Source organism: Hordeum vulgare, chromosome 7H (assembly GCF_904849725.1).
Source record: "Hordeum vulgare subsp. vulgare chromosome 7H, MorexV3_pseudomolecules_assembly, whole genome shotgun sequence".
Taxonomy (NCBI): Eukaryota; Viridiplantae; Streptophyta; class Magnoliopsida; order Poales; family Poaceae; genus Hordeum; species Hordeum vulgare.
In genome coordinates this window covers 596,875,133-596,896,977 of record NC_058524.1, presented here as the reverse complement: position 1 = coordinate 596,896,977, position 21,845 = coordinate 596,875,133, and positions in this window count along the sequence as shown.

Genomic DNA, 21,845 nt, shown 5'->3' with positions numbered 1-21,845 from the left:
TACTCTACTACACGAATCTGTTTTACTACTCATAATTATTTGGATTAGTGTCAAAGCTTGCATCAACGTAACCCTTTACGACGAACTCTTTAACCACCTCCATAATCGAGAAAAATTCCTTAGTCTACTAGTTACTAAGGATAACTTTGACCGCTGTTTTAGTGATTCAATCCTGGATCTCGTTTTGTACCTCTTTAACAGACTTGTGGCAAGGCACACATCAGGTGCGGTACACAGCTTGGCATACTTTAGAGTCTACGGCTAAGGCATAGGGGACGACCTTCGTCCTTTCTCTTTCTTCTGCCGTGGTCGGGCTTATGAGTCTTACTCATATTCACACCTTACAACACAACTAAGAACTCCTTCTTTGCTGATCTATTTTGAACTCCTTCAAAAACTTGTCAAGGCATGCATTTCATTTGAAAGTTCTGTTTAGCATTTTAATCTATCTCCATAGATCTTGATGCTCAATGTTCATGTAGCTCTATCCAGGTCTTCCTTTGAAACCCCCCTTTCAAATAACCTTTATGCTTTATAGAAATTCTACATTATTTCTGATCACCAATATGTCATCCACATATACTTATCAGAAATTCTATAGTGCTCCCACTCACTTCTTTGGAAATACAAGTTTCTCATAAACCTTGCACAAACCCAAAAGCTTTGATCATCTCATCAAAGCATATATTCCAACTCTGAGATGCTTGCACCAGTCCATACAAGGATCGCTGGTGCTTGCATACTTGTTAGTATCCTTAGGATCGACAAAACCTTCTGATTGTATCACATACAATCTTTCCTCAAGGAAACCGTCGAGGAAACAATGTTTTGACTTCCCATGTGCAATATTTCACAAATAATGCAGCAACTACTAACATAATTCCAACAGACTTTTAGCATCGCTACGAGTGAGAAAGTCTCATCATAGTCAACTATTTGATCTTGTTGGAAACATATTTGCAACAAGTCAAGCTTTTATTAATAGTGGCTTATCACCATCATCGTCTGTATTCTTTTTAAAGATCCATTTTACTCAACAGTCCTATGACCATCAAGTAGTCTTCCAAAGTCTACACTTTGTTTTCATACATGGATCCTCTCTCGGATTTCATGACCTCCAGCCATCTGTCGGAATCCGGGCCCACCATCGCTTCTCCATAGCTCGTAGGTTTATTGTTGTTCAACAACATGACCTCTAAGACAGGGTTACCGTACCACTGTGTAGTAGTACGCGACCTTTGTCGACCTACGAGGTTTGTAGTAACTTGATCCGAAGCTCTAATGATCACCATCATTAGCTTCCACTTCAATTGGTGTAGGCGCCACAGGAACATCTTCCTGCGCCCTGCTACACACTGGTTGAAGTGACGGTTCACTAGCCTCATCAAGTTCCACCATCCTCCCACTCAATTCTTTCGAGAGAAACCTTTCCTCGAGAAAGGATCCATTTCTAGAAACAAACACTTCGCTTCCGGATCTGAGATAGGAGATGTATCCAACTTTTTTGGATATCCTATGAAGATGCATTTATCCGCTTTGGGTTCGAGCTTATTAGACTGAAACCTTTTCACATAAGCATCGCAGCCCCAAACTTTCAAGAAATGACAGCTTAGGTTTCACTAAACCATAGTCTATGTTGTATCATCTCAACGGAAATATGCGGTGTCCTATTTAAAGTGAATGTGGTTGTCTCTAATGCATAACCCATAAAAGATAGTGGTAATTCGATAAGAGACATCATAGTATGCACCATATCATAATAGGACGTGGCTATGACGTTCAGACACATCATCACACTATGGTGTTCCAAGTGGCATGAACTGCGAAACAATTTTCACATTGTCTTAACTACGTACCAAAAACTCGCAACTCCAATATTCATCTCTATGATCATATCGTAGACAGTTTATCCTCTTGTGAGGACGATCTTCACTCTGAAATAGCTTTGAACTTTTCAATATTTCAGACTTGTGATTCATCAAGTAAATACTCATGTATCTACTCAAATCGTCAGTGAAGTAAGAACATAACGATATCCACTGCGTGCCTCAACACTCACTGGGCTGCACACATCAAAAATGTATTACTCCCAACAAGTTACTCTCTTGTTTCATGTAGCATGATCTGCATGTCTCAAGTGATTCAAAATCAAGTGAGTCCAAACGATCCATCCGCATGGAGTTTCTTCATGCGTTTATACCAACATGTATGGTTTGCATGTCTCAAACGTTTCAAAAATGAGTGAGTACAAAGATACATCAGCATGGAGCTTCTTCATGCATTTTATACCAACATGACTCAAGTAGCAGTGCCACAACTAAGTGGTACTATCATTATTACTTTGTATCTTTTGGCACCAATATTATGAACATGTGTAACACTACGATCGAGATTCAATAAACCATTGAGGGTAATTATTCAAGCAAATAGAATAACTATTATTCTCTTTAAATGAATACTCGTATTGCAATAAACACGATCCAATCATGTTCATGCTCAACTCAAACACCAAATAACAATTATTTAGGTTTTACCACCAATCCCGATGATAGAGGGAGCGTGCGATGTTTGATCACATCAACCTTGGAAACACTTCCAACACGTATCATCACCTCGCCTTTAGATAGTCTCCGTTTATGCCGTAGCTTTCATTTCGAGTTACTAATCACTTAGCAACCGAACCGGTATCCAATACCCTCGTGCTACTAGGAGTACTAGTAAAGTACACATCAATATCATGTATATCAAATATACTTCTGTCGACTTTGCCAACCTTCTTATCTACCAAGTATCTAGGGTAGCTCCGCCTCAGTGACCGTTCCCCTCATAACAGAAGCACTTAGTCTCGGGTTTGGGTTCAATTTTGGGTTTCTTCATTAGAGCAGCAACTGGTTTGCTGTTTCATGAAGTATCCCTTATAGTCCTTGCCCTTCTTGAAACTAGTGGTTTTACTAACCATCAACAATTGATGCTCCTTCTTGATTTCTACTTTCGTAGTGTCAAACATTGCGAATCACTCAAGGATCATCATATCTATCCTTAATTTGTTTATAGTTCATCACTAAGCTCTAGCAACTTAGTGGCAGTGACTTTGGAGAACCATCACTATCTCATCTGGAAGATTAACTCCCACTTGATTCAAGCGATTGTTGTACTCAGACAATCTGAGAACATGCTCAACAATTTAAGCTTTTCTCCTTTACTTTGTAGGCAAAGAATCTTGTCGGAGGTCTTATACCTCTCAACAAGGGCACGAGCATGAAATCACAATTTCATCTCTTTAGAACATCTCTTATGTTCCGTGATGTTTCAAAACGTCTTCGGCGCCTCGCTTCTAAGCCATTAAGTATTTTGCACTGAACTATCGCGTAGTCATCAGAAACGTGTATGTCGGATGTTCACAACATCCATAGACGATGCTTGAGGTGCAGCACACCGAGTGGTGCATTAAGGACATAAGCCTTCTGCGCAGCAACGAGGACAATCCTCAGTTTTACAGACTGAATCCTCAAAGTTGCTACTATCAACTTTTCAACTAAATTTTCTCTAGGAACATATAAAAAACAGTAGAGCTATAGCGCAAGCTACATCGTAATTCGCAAAGACCATTAGACTATGTTCATGAAAATTACTTCAATTAATCATATTACTTAAGAACTCCCACTCAAAAAGTACATCTCTCTAGTCATTTGAGTGGTACATGATCCAAATCTACTATCTCAACTCCGATCATCACGTGAGTCGAGAATAGTTACAGTGGTAAGCATCTCTATGCTAATCATATCAACTATACGATTCATGCTTGACCTTTCGGTCTCTTGTGTTCCGTGGCCATGTCTGCACATGCTAGGCTCGTCAAGTTTAACCCGAGTGTTCCGTGCGTGCAACTGTTTTGCACCCGTTGTATGTGAACGTTGAGTCTATCACACCCGATCATCACGTGGTGTCTCGAAACGACGAACTGTCGCAACGGTGCACGGATGGGGAGAACACAATTTGAGCTTGAAATTTTAGTGAGAGATCACCTCATAATGCTACCGTCGTTCTAAGCAAGATAAGGTGCATAAAGGATTAACATCACATGCAATTCATAAGTGACATGATATGGCCATCATCAAATGCTCCTTGATCTCCATCACCAAAGCACCGGTATGATCTTCTTGTCACCGGCACCACACCATGATCCCCATCATCATGATCTCCATCATCGTGCCACCATCGAGGTTGTCGTGTATGCTATGCTATTACTACTAAAGCTACGTCCTGGCAATATAGTAAACGCATCTGCAAACACAAACGTTAGTTTAAAGACAACCCTATGGCTCCTGCCGGTTGCCGTAGCATCGACATGCAAGTCGATATTAACTATTACAACATGATCATCTCATACATCCAATATATCACATCACGTTGTTGGCCGTATCATATCACAAGCATACCCTGCAAAAACAAGTTAGACGTCCTCTAATTGTTGTTGCATGTTTTACGTGGCTGCTATGGGTATCTAGTAGATCGCATCTTACTTACGCAAAAAACCACAACGGAGATGTGCAAATTGCTATTTAACCTCTCCAAGGTCCGCCTCGGTCAAAACCAATTCAACTAAAGTTGAAGAAACCGACACCCGCCAGTCATCTTTATGCAACGAGGTTGCATGTCAATCGATGAAACCAGTCTTTCGTAAGCGTACGAATAATGTCGGCCCGGGCCGCTTCAATCCAACAATACCGTTGAATCGAGAAAAGACTAAGGAGGGCGGCAAATCGAACATCACCGTCCACAAAACTCTTTGTGTTCTACTCGAGATAACATCTAGGCATGAACCTAGCTCATGATGCCACTATTGGGGAACGTCGCAAGGGAAAACAAAATTTTCCTACGCGCACGAAGACCTATCATGGTGATGTCCATCTACGAGAGGGGATTTCTGATCTACGTACCCTTGTAGATTGCACAGCAGGAAGCATTAAGAAACGCGGTTGATGTAGTGGAACGTCCTCACGTCCCTCGATCCGCCCCGCGAACCGTCCCACGAACCGTCCCGCGATCCGTCCCACGATCTGCTCTGATCTAGTGCCGAATGGACGGCACCTCCGCGTTCAGCACACGTACAACTCGACGATGATCTCGGCCTTCTTGATCCAGCAAAAGAGACAGAGTGGTAGATGAGTTCTCCGGTAGCGTGATGGCGCTCCGGAGGTTGGTGGTGATCTATCTCAGCAGGGCTCCGCCCGAGCTCCGCAGAAATACGATCTAGAGGAAAAACCGTGGAGGTATGTGGTCGGGCTGCCGTGGAAAAGTTGTGTCTCAAAAACCCTCAATACCTCTAGTATATATAGGAGGGAGGGAGGGGAGGAGGCAGCCTCAAACCCTCAAGGTTTGGCCGAAATTGGAGGTGGAGGAGTCCTACTCCAATCCTACTTGAAGTAGGATTCCACCTTCCCACTTGGAAACTCTTTCCACCTTGTGTTTTTTCCTTCTCCAACCTTATGGGCCTTAGTGGGAACTTATTCCAGCCCACTAGGGGCTGGTTTATCTCTTCCCATAGCCCATGAGACCCCTTGGGGTGTGACACACCTCCCGATGGTCCCCGGCACCCCTCCCGGCACTCCGGGTACACTACCGATGAGCCCGAAACTTTTCCGCTGACCAAAACAGGACTTCCTATATATCAATCTTTACCTCTGGACCATTCCGGAGCTCCTCGTGACGTCCTGGATCTCATTTACCGGCAAGTCTCTTTACTTGTTCCGTAATACAAGATCCCGTGACTTACACTAAGTCACATTGCTTGCAAGGCTTGTGTGTGATGTTGTATTACCGAGTGGGCCCCGAGATACCTCTCCGTCACACGGAGTGACAAATTGATACGTCTCCAACGTATCTATAATTTTTTATGGTTCCATGCTATTATCTTGTCAACTTTGGATGTTTTATATGCATAAATATGCTATTTTATATCTTTTTTGGGACTAACCTATTAACTCAGTGCCAAGTGCCAGTTTCTGTTTTTTCCGTGTTTTTGGCCCATTTTCAGACGGAGTCCAAATGGAATGAAACTTTACGATGCTTTTTTGGACCAAAAGAGACCCCTGAAGCTTTGGGAGAAGGCCAGATGGGCCACGAGGGAGTCACAAGCCCTCACACCGCCGCCACCACCCCCCCGGTGGTGGCGTGCAGGCTTGTGACCTCCTCGTGGGACCAACTAACGCAATTCCACCGCCATAAATTCCTATAAATTCAGAAACCTCCAGGAAGAAACCTAGATCGGGAGTTCCGCCGCCGCAAGCCTTTGTAGACACCAAAAACCAATCTGGAGCCCATTCCAGCACCCTGACGGAGGGGTAATCCATCTCCGGTGGCCATCTTCATCATCCCGGCGATCTCCATGACGAGGAGGGAGTAGTTCTCCCTCGGGGCTGAGGGTATGTACCAGTAGCTATGTGTTTACTCTCTCTCTCTCTCGTGTTCTTGAGATGTCTTGATCTCGATGTACCATGGGCTTTGCTACTATAGTTGGATCTTATGATGTTCTTCCCCCTCTCCCTCTTGTAATGAATTGAGTTTCCCCTTTAGAGTTATCTTATCGGATTGAGTCTTTGAGAACACTTGATGTATGTCTTGCACGTGTCTATCTGTTGTGATCAACTTGCGGGTTTGTGACATTTGGAACCTATGCATATGGGTTGGCACACGTGGATTCATGTGAATACTTGATGTATGTTTTGGTGATCAACTTGCGGGTTCGTGACATTGGGAACCTATGCACAGGGGTTGGCACACATTTTGACTCTCTGGTAGAAACTTTGGGGCACTCTTTGAAATTCTATGTGTTGGTTGAATAGATGATTCTGAGATTATGTGATGCATATCGTATAATCATGCCCACCGATACTTGAGGTGACACTAGAGTATCTAGGTGACATTAGGGTCTTGGTTGATATGTATCTTAAGGTGTTATTCTAGTACGAACGCTTGAATAGATCGATCAGAAAGAATAACTTTGTGGTGCTTTCGTACCCGACAATAATCTCTTCGTTTGTTCCCCGCTATTAGTGACTTTCGAGTGACTCTTTGTTGCATGTTGAGGGCTATTTATATGATCCAATCATGTTATCATTGTTGAGAGAACTTCACTAGTGAAAGTATGAACCCTAGGCCTTGTTTCCACGCATTGCAATACCGTTCGTGCTCACTTTTACCATTTGTTACCTTGCTCTTTTTGTAGTTTCAGATTACAAAAAACTATATCTGCCATCCATATTGCACTTGTATCACCATCTCTTCGCCGAACTAGTGCACCTATAAAACTTACCATTGTATTAGGTGTGTTGGGGACACAAGAGACTCTTTGTTATTTGGTTGCAGGGTTGCTTGAGAGAGACCATCTTCATCCTACGCCTCTCGCGGATTGATAAACCTTAGGTCACCCACTTGAGGGAAAATTGGTACTGTCCTACAACCCTCTGCACTTGGAGGCCCAACAACGTCTACAAGGAGAAGGTTGCGTAGTAGACATCAAGCTCTTTTCTGGCGCCGTTGCCGGGGAGGCTAGGTAAGCGGCACTAACATCCCGTCAACGAAGCTCTTTTCTGGCGCCGTTGCCGGGGAGGTTAGTGCTTGAAGGTATATCTTTAGATCTTGCAATCTAATCTTTTTGTTTCTTGTTCTTTTGCTAGAAAACTACAAAAAATGGAATTGAGGATGCCTCATATGCTCCATCTTTTCAATGTCTTTCGTGAGCATGATGGGAAGGGAAATTGTGCTCAAGTGCTGAAAGAAGAATTACATAGAATGCTTGGCATAGAATATGTGAATGATGAGCATGCTTGCAATGTTCTTAGCATGAATTATTTGAATACCCATGATGCTAATAATATGCAAAGCCACAAGCTTGGGGATGCTATATTTGATGAAGATGATCTTTTTAGTTCTTCCACTTTGAATGATCAAAATCATTTTGATGAAAGCATGCCCCCTATCTATGATGATTATTGTGAGGATACTTATGCTTTGAAGAAGAGGGATGATAAAGCTTGTCATACTTTCGAAAACCCCTTTGCTAAACCTTGCTTTTTCATTGTGGACACAATTTGTAGTGCTCAAGTCTTTTACGATACTCCCACTACTATTCTTGAGAATAGATTTCCTTATGTGGAGAGTAGTAAAATTTCTATGCTTGTAGATCATGAAAAGGAAGCCTTAGGTGCTGGTTATATTGTTGAATTCATTTATGATGCTACTGAAAATTACTATGAGAGAGGATCATATGCTTCTACTTATTGCAATAGTATCAAGCTTCCTCTCCATATGTTGAAATTTTTGAAGATATGCTTGTTTTGCCTTCCTATGCTAGTTGATTCTTGCTCCAATAAATTGTTTGATCACAAAATCCCTATGCATAGGAAGTGTGTTAGACTCAAATGTGCTAGCCATTTGCTCCATGATGCTCTCGTTGTGTTTCAATCCTTACCTTTTATGTGAGCATCATTGAAATCAATGCCTAGCTAAGGGCGTTAACGATAGCGCTTGTTGGGAGGCAACCCAATGAATAAATTTTTCTTTGCTTTTTGCTTCCTGTTTTGTTTTCTCCACACCATCATAATTTTGTTATGATTGTGTCTTTTGTGTTTCTTTTTGTGTTTGTGCCAAGCAAAACCGTTATGATTAGTCTTGGTGATGATTGTTTGATCATGCTAGAAAAAGACAGAAACTTTCTGCTCACGAAAAGAATTTTCATTTTTATTCTATAAGAGGTTTTGAGTTGATTCTTTTTGCTGATGATTTCTATGCAATTTATTCAAACTGTCGTAATTTTTCAGATTTTTGGAAGTACCAGAGGTATACGATGTTTGGTTACGTAGCATAAATTCAAAAAAAAATCCTACGCATATTCAGATCTTCCTATGGAGAGACCAGCAACGAGAGAGGGGTAAGAGCATCTTCATACCTTTGAAGATTGCTAAGCGGAAGCGTTGCTAGAACGCGGTTGATGGAGTCGTACTTGCAGCGATTCCGATCTAGTGCCGAACTACGGCACCTCCGCGTTCAACACACGTGCAGCCCGGTGACGTCTCCCGCACCTTGATCCAGCAAGGAGGAGGGAGAGGTTGGGGAAGAACTCCAGCAGCACGACGGCGTGGTGTCGATGGAGAGACGAGGTCTCCCGGCAGGGCTTCGCCAAGCACCAGCAGAGAGGAGGAGGAAGAAGGGCAGGGCTGCGCCGAGAGAGAGGGAAAAGTCTATCTCCCAATGGCCAAAAGTGCCCGGTATATATAGGGGAAGGGAGGGGCTGCACCCCCTTGAGGGTTTCCCCCTCCTTGGGGGGGGGCGGCAGCCCTAGATGGGGGCTGGTGCGGCGGCCAAGGGGGGAGGAGGGGTGTGGCGCATCCCTGGTGGGCCTTAGGCCCACCTCGCTTAGGGTTTGCCTCCCCTTTTCTCTCCCCTGTGCATTGGGCTGAGTGGGAGGCGCACCAGCCCACCTAGGGGCTGGTTCCCTCCCCTACTTGGCCCATCTTACCTCCCGGGGTCGTTGCCCCCCTTCGGTGGACCCCCGGGGCCACCTCCGGTGGTCCCGATGGTCCCGTTACGTTACCGGTGATGCCCGAAACACTTCCGGTGTCCGAAACCATCCGTCCTATATATCAATCTTTACCTCCGGACCATTCCGGAGCTCCTCGTGACGTCCGAGATGTCATCCGGGACTCCGAAAAACTTTCGGTAACCTCGTATAACAATTCCCTATAACCCTAGCGTCACCGAACCTTAAGTGTGTAGACCCTACGGGTTCGGGAGACAGGCAGACATGACCGAGACACCTCTCTAGCCAATAACCATCAGCGGGGTCTGGATACCCATGGTGGCCCCCACTTGCTCCACGATGATCTCATCGGATGAACCACGATGTCAAGGATTCAATCAATCCCGTATACAATTCCCTTTGTCTGTCGGTATAGAACTTGCCCGAGATTCGATCGTCGGTATACCAATACCTTGTTCAATCTCGTTACCGGTAAGTCTCTTTACTCGTTCCGTAGCACGTCATCGTGTGACTAACTCCTTAGTCACATTGAGCTCATGATGATGTTCTACCGAGTGGGCCCAGAGATACCTCTCCGTCACACGGAGTGACAAATCCCGATCTCGATTCGTACCAACCCAACAGACACTTTCGGAGGTACCCGTAGTGCACCTTTATATTCACCCAGTTACGTTGTGACGTTTGATACACCCAAAGCACTCCTACGGTATCCGGGAGTTGCACAATCTCACGGTCGAAGGAAAAGATACTTGACATTAGAAAAGCTTTAGCATACGAACAATACGATCTAGTGCTATGCTTAGGATTGGGTCTTGTCCATCACATCATTCTCCCAATGATGTGATCCCGTTATCAATGACATCTAATGCCCATGATCAGGAAACCATGATCATCTATTGACTAACGAGCTAGCCAACTAGAGGCTTGCTAGGGACACATTGTGATCTATTTATTCACACATGTATTACTGTTTCCTGTTAATACAATTATAGCATGAACAATAGACGATTATCATGAACAAGGAAATATGATAATGACCATTTTATTATTGCCTCTAGGGCATATTTCCAAGAGTCTCCCACTTGCACTAGAGTCAATAATCTAGTTACATTGTGATGTATCGAACACCCATAGCATTATGGTGTTGATCATGTTTTGCTCATGGAAGAGGTTTAGTCAACGGGTTTGCAACATTCAGATCCGTGTGTACTTTACAAATATCTATCACTCCACTCTGGACATGGTCATGGATGGAGTTGTAGCGGCGTTTGATGTGTTTCGTCTTCCGGTGAAACCTGGGCTCCTTGGCTATGGCAATGGGCCCGGTGTTATCACAGAAGAGTGTCATTTGACCCGACGCGCTTGGAACCACTCCAAGGTCGGTGATGAGCTCCTTCAACCAAATTCCTTCATGAGCTGCTTCTGAAGCAGCTATGTACTCCGCTTCACATGTAGATGCTGCCACGACTTCTTGCTTGCTGCTGCACCAGCTCACTGCCCCGCCATTCAACACATATACGTATCCGGTCTGTGACTTAGAGTCATCCGGATGTGTGTCGAAGCTAGCGTCGACGTAACCCTTTACGACAAGCTCTTCGTCACCTCCATAAATGAGAAACATTTCCTTAGTCCTTTTCAGGTACTTAAGGATATTCTTGACCGCTGTCCAGTGTTCCATACCGGGATCACTTTGGTACCTCCCTACCAAACTTATGGCAAGGTTTATATTAGGTCTGGTACACAGCATGGCATACATTAGAGAGCCCACGGCTGAAGCGTAGGGGACATAACTCATCTTCTCTCTTTCTGCTGCCATGGTCGGCGACTGAGTCTTACTCAATCTCATACCTTGCAAAACTGGTAAGAACCCTTTCTTTGAGTTTTCCATATTGAACTTCTTCAATATCTTGTCAAGGTATGTACTTTGCGAAAAACCTATGAGGCATCTTGATCTATCTCTATAGATCTTGATGCCTAATATGTATGTAGCTTCTCCAAGGTCCTTCATTGAAAAACTTTTGTTCAAATAGGCCTTTATGCTCTCCAACATCTCTATATTATTCCCCATCAATAATATGTCATCCACATACAGTATGAGGAAAGCTACAGAGCTCCCACTCACTTTCTTGTACAGACAGGCTTCTCCGTAAACCTGTATGAACCCAAATGCTTTAATCACCTCATTAAAGTGAATGCTCCAACTCCGAGATGCTTGCACCAGCCCATAGATGGAGCGCTGGAGCTTGCACACTTTGTTAGCACCCTTAGGGTCAACAAAACCTTCTGGTTGCATCATATACAACTCTTCCTTAAGGTTCCCGTTAAGGAACGTTGTTTTGACGTCCATTTGCCAAATTTCATAATCATAAAAGGCGGCAACTGCTAACATGATTCGGACTGATTTCAGCTTCGCTACGGGAGAGAAAGTCTCTTCGTAGTCAACTCCTTGAATTTGTCGAAAACCCTTTGCGACAAGTCGAGCTTTGTAAACGGTTACATTACCGTTTGCATCAATCTTCTCCTTGAAGATCCATTTATTTTCTATGGCTCGCCGGTCATCGGGCAAGTCCACCAAAGTACATACTTTGTTCTCATACATGTATCCTATCTCGGATTTCATAGCCTCAAGCCATTTGTTGGAATCCGGGCCCGCCATTGCTTCTTCATAGTTCGAAGGTTCACCGTTGTCTAACAACATGATCTCCATCATAGGGTTGTCGTACCACTCTGGTGCGGAGCGTGCCCTTGTGGACCTTCGCGGTTCAGTAGTAACTTGATCTGAAGCTTCATGATCATCATCATTAACTTCCTCTTCATTTGGTGTAGGCGCCACAGGAACAACTTCCCGCGCTGCGCTACTATCCTGTTCGGGAGGGGGTGTAATTACCTCATCAAGTTCTACCTTCCTCCCACTTACTTCTTTCGAGAGAAACTCTTTCTCTAGAAAGGATCCATTCTTGGCAACAAAGGTTTTACCTTCGGATCTAAGATAGAAGGTATACCCAGTAGTTTCTTTAGGGTATCCTATGAATACGCATTTATCCGCTTTGGGTTCGAGCTTTTCTGGTTGAAGTTTCTTCACATAAGCATCGCAGCCCCAAACTTTAAGAAACGACAACTTAGGTTTCTTGCCAAACCATAGTTCATACAGTGTCGTCTCAACGGATTTAGACGGTGCCCTATTTAAAGTGAATGCTGCAGTTTCTAATGCGTATCCCCAAAATGATAGCGGTAAGTCGGTAAGAGACATCATAGATCATACCATATCTAATAAAGTGCGATTACGACGTTCAGACACTCCGTTGCGTTGCGGTGTGCCAGGCGGCGTCAGTTGTAAAACGATTCCACACTTCCTTAGGTGTGTGCAAAACTCGTGACTGAAATATTCTCCTCCACGGTCAGATCGTAGACACTTAATTTTTCTGTCACGTTGATTCTCGACCTCACTCTGAAATTCTTTGAACTTTTCAAATGTCTCAGGTTTGTGCTTCATCAAGTAGATATACCCATACCTACTCAAATCATCGGTGAGAGTGAGAACATAACGATAGCCACCGCGAGCTTCAACGTTCATTGGACCACACACATCAGTATGTATTATTTCCAATAAGTCGGTTGCTCTCTCCATTATTCCTGAGAATGGAGTCTTAGTCATCTTGCCCATGAGGCACGGTTCGCATGTGTCAAATGATTCAAAGTCAAGAGACTCTAATAGTCCATCAGTATGGAGCTTCTTCATGCGCTTAACGCCGATATGACCAAGGCGGCAGTGCCACAAGTATGTGGGACTATCATTATCAACTTTACATCTTTTGGTACTCACACTATGAATATGTGTAACATCACGATCGAGATTCATCAAGAATAAACCATTCACCAGCGGAGCATGACCATAAAACATATCACTCATATAAATAGAACAACCATTATTCTCTGACTTAAATGAGTAGCCGTCTCGCATTAAGCAAGACCCTAATACAATATTCATGCTCAAATCTGGTACTAAATAACAATTATTAAGGTTTAAAACTGATCCCGACGGTATATGTAGAGGTAGCGTGCCGACGGCGATCACATCGACTTTGGAACCATTCCCCACGCGCATCGTCACCTCGTCCTTGGCCAGTCTCCGCTTATTCCGCAGTTCCTGCTTGAATAGATCTAGGTGACAATGGAGTATCTAGGTGACATTAGGGTCTTGGTTGATATGTATCTTAAGGTGTTATTCTAGTACGAACGCTTGAATAGATCGATCAGAAAGAATAACTTTGTGTTGGTTTCGCACCCGACAATAATCTCTTCGTTTGTTCCCCGCTATTAGTGACTTTGGAGTGACTCTTTGTTGCATGTTGAGGGCTAGTTATATGATCCAATTATGTTATCATTGTTGAGAGAATTTCACTAGTGAAAGTATGAACCCTAGGCCTTGTTTCCACGCATTGCAATACCGTTCGTGCTCATTTTTACCATTTGTTACCTTGCTGTTTTTGTAATTTCAGATTACAAAAACCTATATCTACCATCCATATTGCACTTGTATCACCATCTCTTCGCCGAACTAGTGCACCTATACAACTTACCATTGTATTGGGTGTGTCGGGGACACAAGAGACTCTTTGTTATTTGGTTGCGGGGTTGCTTGAGAGAGACCATCTTCATCCTACGCCTCCCGTGGATTGATAAACCTTAGGTCACCCACTAGAGGTAAAATTGGTACTGTCCTACAACCCTCTACACTTGGAGGCCCAACAACGTAAACAAGGAGAAGGTTGCGTAGTAGACATCACAAATCCCAGTCTTGATCCATACTAACTCAACGGGCACCTTCGGAGATACCTGTAGAGCATCTTTATAGTCACCCAGTTACGTTGTGACGTTTGATACACACAAGGAATTCCTCCGGTGCCAGTGAGTTATATGATCTCATGGTCATAGGAATAAATACTTGACACGCAGAAAACAGTAGCAACAAAATGACACGATCAACATGCTACATTCATTAGTTTGGGTCTAGTCCATCACATGATTCTCCTAATGATGTGATCCCGTTATCAAGTGACAACACTTGCCTATGGTCAGGAAACCTTGACCATCTTTGATCAACGAGCTAGTCAACTAGAGGCTTACTAGGGACAGTGTTTTGTCTATCTATCCACACAAGTATTGTGTTTCCAATCAATACAATTATAGCATGGATAATAAACGATTATCATGAACAAATAAATATAATAATAACTAATTTATTATTGCCTCTAGGGCATATTTCCAACAGAAAGAAACTACACTACCTGTGAAAAGGAATTTTTAGCAGTTGTGTTTGCTTGCGATAAGTTTAGACCTTATATTGTTGATTCCAAAGTAACTGTTCACACTGATCACGCTGCTATTAAGTACCTTATGGAAAAGAAAGATGCCAAGGCTAGACTTATTAGATGGGTCCTTCTGCTACAAGAATTTGATTTGCATATTATTGATAGAAAGGGCGTTGATAACCCCGTAGAAGATAGCTTGTCTAGATTAGAAAATGTTCTTGATGACCCACTGCCTATTGATGGTAGCTTTCCTAATGAATAACTAGCTGTTATAAATGCTTCACACAATGCTCCTTGGTATGCTGACTATGCTAATTACATTGTTGCTAAATTTATACCGCCTAGTTTCACATACCAACAAAAGAAAAGTTCTTCTATGATTTAATACATTACTTTTGAGACGATCCACACTTTTATAAAGAAGGAGTAGATGGTATTATTAGATGTTGTGTACCTGAGCATGAACAAGGACGGATCCTATACAAGTGTCACTCTGAAGCCTACGGAGGACACCACGCTGGAGATAGAACTGCACACAAGGTATTACAATCTCGTTTTTATTGGCATACTCTCTTCAAGGATGCTCGTAAGTTTGTCTTGTCTTGTGATGAATGCCAAAGAATAGGTAATATTAGTAGACATTAGGAAATGCCTATGAATTACTCTCTAGTTATTGAACCATTTTATGTTTGGGGGTTTGATTACATGGGACCTTTTCCAAAATCCAACGGGTATACTCATATTCTAGTTGTTGCTGATTATGCTACTAAGTGGGTAGAAGCTATTCCAACTAGTAGTGATGATCATAGCACTTCTATTAAAATGTTGAAAGAAGTTATTTTCCCTAGATTTGGAGTCCCTAGATATTTAATGACTGATGGTGATTCACACTTTATTCATGGTGCTTTCCGTAAATTGTTTGCTAGGCATGATGTTAATCATAGAGTTGCATCTCCTTATCATCCTGAGTCTAGTGGGCAAGTAGAATTGAGCAATAGAGAAATAAAATTGATCTTGCAAAAGACCGTTAATAGATCTAGAAATAATTGGTCTAAGAAACTTGACGATGCATCATGGGCTTATAGAACCGCTTACAAAAACCCTATGGGTATGTCTCCGTATAAAATGGTTTGTGGTAAAGCATGCCACTTACCTCTAGAGCTAGAATATAAAGCTTATTGAGAAATTAAAGAGCTTAATTATGATTTCAAACTTGCTGGTGAGAAGAGGTTATTTGACATTAGCTCACTTGATGAATGGAAAGCCCATGCCTATGAAAATGCCAAGTTGTTTAAAGAAAAGGTTAAGAGATGGCATGATAGAAGGATACAAAAGCATGAATTCAATGTAGGTGCTCATGTCCTGCTATACAACTCTCGTTTAAGATTTTTTTGCAGGAAAAATTCTCTCCAAATGGGAAGGTCCTTACATTATTGAGGAAGTATATCGTTCTGGTGCCATCACAATTAACATCGCCGAAGGCACAAATCCGAAGGTGGTAAATGGGCAAAGAATCAAACATTATATCTCAGGTACTCCCATAAATGTTGAAACTAATATTATCAATACCATAACTCCGGAAGAGTACATCAGAGAGACCTATCAGAATGTCTCAGACTCCGAAAAGGAATAGGTACGTGCTAGGGTAAGCAACCCAACTCCAAAACGTTTTCCATGGCAATTTTTACCAGTTTTGGAATATTTAGAAAATTAGGAAAATTTGAAGCAGTCCGAGGCGTGCACGAGGAGGCGACAAGCCTGGGGAGCGCGGCCTACCCCCCTTGGCCGCGCCCTCAGGCTTGTGGCCACCCTGTGCGCCCTCCGGACTCCGTTTTCTTGTGGAACACTCCTTCGGGTCGGCAAAAATTCATTATATAATCTCCTGAAGGTTTTGACCTCTGTATCTCGACAATATCTGTTGTTTTCGTTTCGAGCTGTTTCTGTAATAGATTTAGACAAACATGACGTCTTCAAGTTCCCTGAATGACAAGTTCTTTGAGAGGGTCATCAACCCCTAACTTTCAGAGGTGCTGCAACACGCTCAAACCATTGAGATGCATGAGGGGGTATTGCACATCCGTGATGTTAAGGGGCCAAAGAAGACCGGAAGTGTGGAGACAAGGCTCGAAGCAATGGAGCAACAAGCCTTCAAGTGCCAAGGGATGGTGGAACGAGGACTTAATGACAATCACCTGATGATCACGGAGTTTACCCATAAGCACAAGCTAGACGCCAAGGACCTCTAGGATCACATCTTCAAGATTTACGAGAAAATCAGGCACCCCCAAGCCCAGATCTATGACCTGCAAAACCAAAATTGTGAGTATGAATACATATTTAAGAAAATGAGTTTGGCTGTAGGCTTGAAGATGCCGGAGACTAGTTCATCTTTTCACAATGGTGCACCCATGCCTTGGAAGACGGAGAACAAACCTTCAACCTCACCAACAACTCAAACATCACCACCTCCGAAGGAAGACAACTGAACACATGGGTATGGGCACTCCCCTTGGCTTGTGCCAAGCTTGGGGGAGGTGCCCGGTATCATATCACCATCACACTTTTTTTTTTACTTTTTTGTTTTTCTTTCTTCGTTCGATCCTTTTGGTTATATCTTGATCTAGTAGAATAAAGTATTAGTATGATCTAGTTTTAAGTTTTTCTTTTTGTCCCCCCTATGTAAGCAAGTCCAAGAGTTATACAATAAAGAGTAGTCTTGAGTCAAGGGTGTTACTTGCTTGCTATGACCATGAGAAAAAGAAATAGAAAGAAGTATAGAGTAAAAGCAATAGAGCATACATAATGATATTATGGGGAGTGATGACTTCACATATAAAAATTATGTTGATTGAAAAAATTTTTGAGTTGACAAACAAAGCTATTGGTCATTGTTACAATTAAAAGGAAGTAATAAAGAAATAGAGGTTCACATATAAATATATTATCTTAGACATCTTTTATGATTGTGAGCACTCATTAAAATATTATATGCTAAAAGGTTGATGTTGGACAAGGAAGACAACATAATGAGTTATGTTTGCTTATTTCCGAATAGAAGTTATATGGTTGTAGATCCTTCAACATGTGTTGCTTGCTTCCACCTCATATTAGCCAGAAACTCCTGCACCAAGTAGAGATACTACTTGTGCATCCAAAAACCTTTAACCCAGTTTTGCCTTGAGAGTCCATCATACCTACCTATGGATTGAGTAAGATCCTTCAAGTAAGTTGTCATCGGTGCAAGCAATAAAAATTGCTCCTTAAATATGTGTGGTTTATTAGTGCGAGGAAAATAAACTTTATACGAACTTGTGATATAGAAGAAATAAAAGCGACGGACTGCATAATAAAGTTCTTTATCACAAGGGGCAATATAAAGTGACGTTCTTTTGCATTAAGAGATTGTGCATCCAACTATAAAAGCGCATGAGAACCTCTGCTCCCCTCTGCGAAGGGCCTATTTGTTACTTTTACTTTCTAGTTTTTACCTTTATGTAAGAGTCGTGGTGATCTTCACCATTTACTTTATTTCGCCTTTATCTTTTGGCAAGCATCATGTGTTGGGGAATGCTCTAGACAAATATATCCACTCGGATGTGGGTGATCATGAGTTATATTGTTGACATTACCCTTGAGGTAAATTGTTGGCAGGCAAAACTAAAAGCCCCTATCTTTCTCTGCGTCCGATTGAAGCTTTGACCTCATAGGTACCGCGTGAGTGTTAGCAATTATGAAAGACTGTAAGATGATTGAGTATGTGGATTTGCTTTACAAGCTCTTATATTGACTCTTTCCTGCATTGCGATAAATTGGGATTGCTTCAATTACTGAAATCATAGTTTGTTCAATGACCGAAATCATAGTTTGTTAATTCTCAATAAAGTTCTTGATTCATACTTTACCTTGTGAATGAATTGTTACTTCAGTATAAGATATTCTATGTCAATATGTATTGCTGTTCTAAAGATAATCATGTTGCCTTCATCTTCATATTTTATTTTATCGACACCTCTATCTCTAAACATGTGGGCATATTTATTGATCTCGGCTTTCGCTTGAGGAGAAGCGAGGTCTAAGCTTGGGGGAGTTGATACGTCCATTTTGCATCATGCTTTTATATCAATATTTATGTTTATTGCATTATGGGCTGTCATTACACATTAGGGTACAATATTTATGCCTTTTTCTCTCTTATTTTACAAGATTTACATGAAGAGGGCGAATGTCGGCAGCTGGAATTCTGGACTGGAAAAGAAGCAAATCTAAGAGACCTATTCTGCACAGCTCCAAAAGTCCTGAAAAGTTACGGAGAATTGTTTTGGAATATATAAAAAATAATGGGTGAAAGAAGTACCGGAGAGGACCCACTAGGTGGCCACAAGCCAGGGGGCGCGACCTACCCCCCTCGACGTGCCCTGCAGGCTTGTGGGCCCCTTGGCAGGCCTTCGGTGCTCATCTTCTCCTATATGAAGGGGTTTGACCTAGAAAAAATCATATCAAACCTTTCGGGACACGACGCCGCCGTCTCGAGGCGGAACTTCGACAGAACCAATCTAGAGCTCCGGCGGAGCTATTCCACCGGGGAAACTTCCCTCCCGAAGGTGGAAATCGAAGCCATCGTCGTCACCAACGATCCTCTCATCGAGAGGGGGTCAATCTCCATCAACATCTTCATCAACACCATCTCCTCTCCAAACCCTAGTTCATCTCTTGTATCCGATCTTTGTCTCAAAACCTCATATTGGTATCTGTGGGTTGCTAGTAGTGTTGATTACTCCTCGTAGTTGATGCTAGTAGGTTTATTTGGTGGAAGATCATATGTTCAGATCCTTAATGATTATTAATACTCCTCTGATCATGAATATGAATATGCTTTGTGAGTAGTTACGTTTGTTCCCGAGGACAAGGGATAAGTCTTGTTATAAGTAATCATGTGAATTTGGTATTCGTTCGATATTTTGATAAGTTATATGTTATCTCTTCTCTAGTGGTGTCATGTGAACGTCGACTATATGATACTTCACCATTATTTGGGCCTAGAGGAAAGCATTGGGAAGTAATAAGTAGATGATGTGTTGCTAGAGTGACAGAAGCTTAAACCCTAGTTTATGCGTTGCTTCGTAAGGGGCTGATTTGGATCCATATGTTTACTGCTATGGTTAGATTTATCTTAATTCCTATTTCGTAGTTGCGGATGCTTGCGAGAGAGGTTAATCATAAGTGGAAGGTTTGTTCAAGTAAGGGCAGCACCCAAGCGCCGGTCCACCCACATATCAAATTATCAAAGTAACGAACGCGAATCATATGAGCATGATGAAAACTAGCTTGACATAAATTTTCATGTGTCCTCGTGAGCGCTTTTCTTTATATAAAAGTTTGTCCAGGCTTGTCCTTTCCTACAAAAAGGATTGGGCCACCTTGCTGCACCTTAGTTACAATTGTTATTTGTTACCCGTTACAGATCACCTTATCACAAAACTATCTGTCAGCGATAATTTCAGTGCTTGCAGAGAATACCTTACTGAAAACCGCTTGTCATTTCCTTCTGCTCCTCGTTGGGTTCGACACTCTTACTTATCGAAAGGACTACGATAGATTCCCTACACTTGTGGGTCATCGGGAGGCATCTAGGTTCGGCTCAACATCTGAAACACCCGGCTTTTCCGGTCGATTAACCTTGTACTCGTCCTCTGAATGGGAGCTCGGATCCAAGGTTTCCTTAAGGTGGCTTCCATCGGTCGAGCTGGTTAGAGGAGCGTAAAGCTCCAGACAAGGTTCCACATCGTGCCCTGTCACCTAGACTAATTGGCGAAGCCATCGTTCCAAGGCGATCGCATAACGAGCTCTCAACGAAAGCACCAATGTCAGTGTCAAAAACAGCAGACCTCGAGTAGGGGGGCCTGAGCTGTAAGATCGGATTGATAGGTAACAAAAGACAAGGGACACGGTGTTTTTATCCAGGTTCGACCCTCCTTAAGGAGGTAAAACCCTACATCCTTTGGTCCAGGGCGGCGAGGCGGTGGCATTGTCCCGGTGTAGGAGTTTTGTTCTCCTCATCCTTACCTCGTTCCCTTGATGTGCATATCATTGGCGGAGGGCGTGGGGTGTCGTGTCTTCCGTCTTCCGGTGGATCCGTCTGTATTTAGCCGACGAGTCGGCGTTCGTGTTCTTCCGAGTTCTTACATGTCCTTATTAGCGTTTTCTTCTCCGAGAGGCCACCACGTCCGCCGGTGCCTCCTCGTTTGCATCGGAACTTTCCGGCCGCTACTTCTACAAGCACCTGAATTTATAAAAGTTTACTCCACCAAAGAGCATCCAACCATACTCACAGCGCGCCGACGATGCATCATGGATGAAGGGAAGAAGACTTCAACACTCTCCAGGATTTGATTACAATTCTACTCCCTCCGTTCCAAAATATAAGACCTTTTAGGGATTTCACTAGAAGACTACATACGGAGCAAAATGAGTGAATCTATACTCTAAAATATGTCTACGTACATCCGTATGTAGTTTATAGTACAATCTATAAAAGGTCTTATATCTAGGAACGGAGGGAGTATTATTTATATCGATGTGTATGTAAGGATCCACGATCAAAATAAATAAATTGATCCGGGGGAAGTAGGTACGACTACTCTTCTGTCCAAAATATCTGCCCGTTACCTTTGTTTTACCTAATGGACGAGAGAAATAATGCCATGTGTCACGGCACTCGTTCTATTCGATGGCAGAGGACGACGCTGGGCGCTCATCGCTGCTGGTATCCTTTTCTTCTCCAGAGAAAAGTGATGGCAACTTTGTCAAAAGTTTAGCCATGTGGTCGTCTAACAACTCATTGTTAGAAGACTGACTGGAGAGACCACCACTTTGGCAAGATAGCGACACTGGCTGATAGATATCCAGTCTGAACATAGTCTGATTGCATATCAGAGAGAAGTGATGCACTAGGGTACAAACCACACATTTGACATAGTTCAATGCATCAGTCT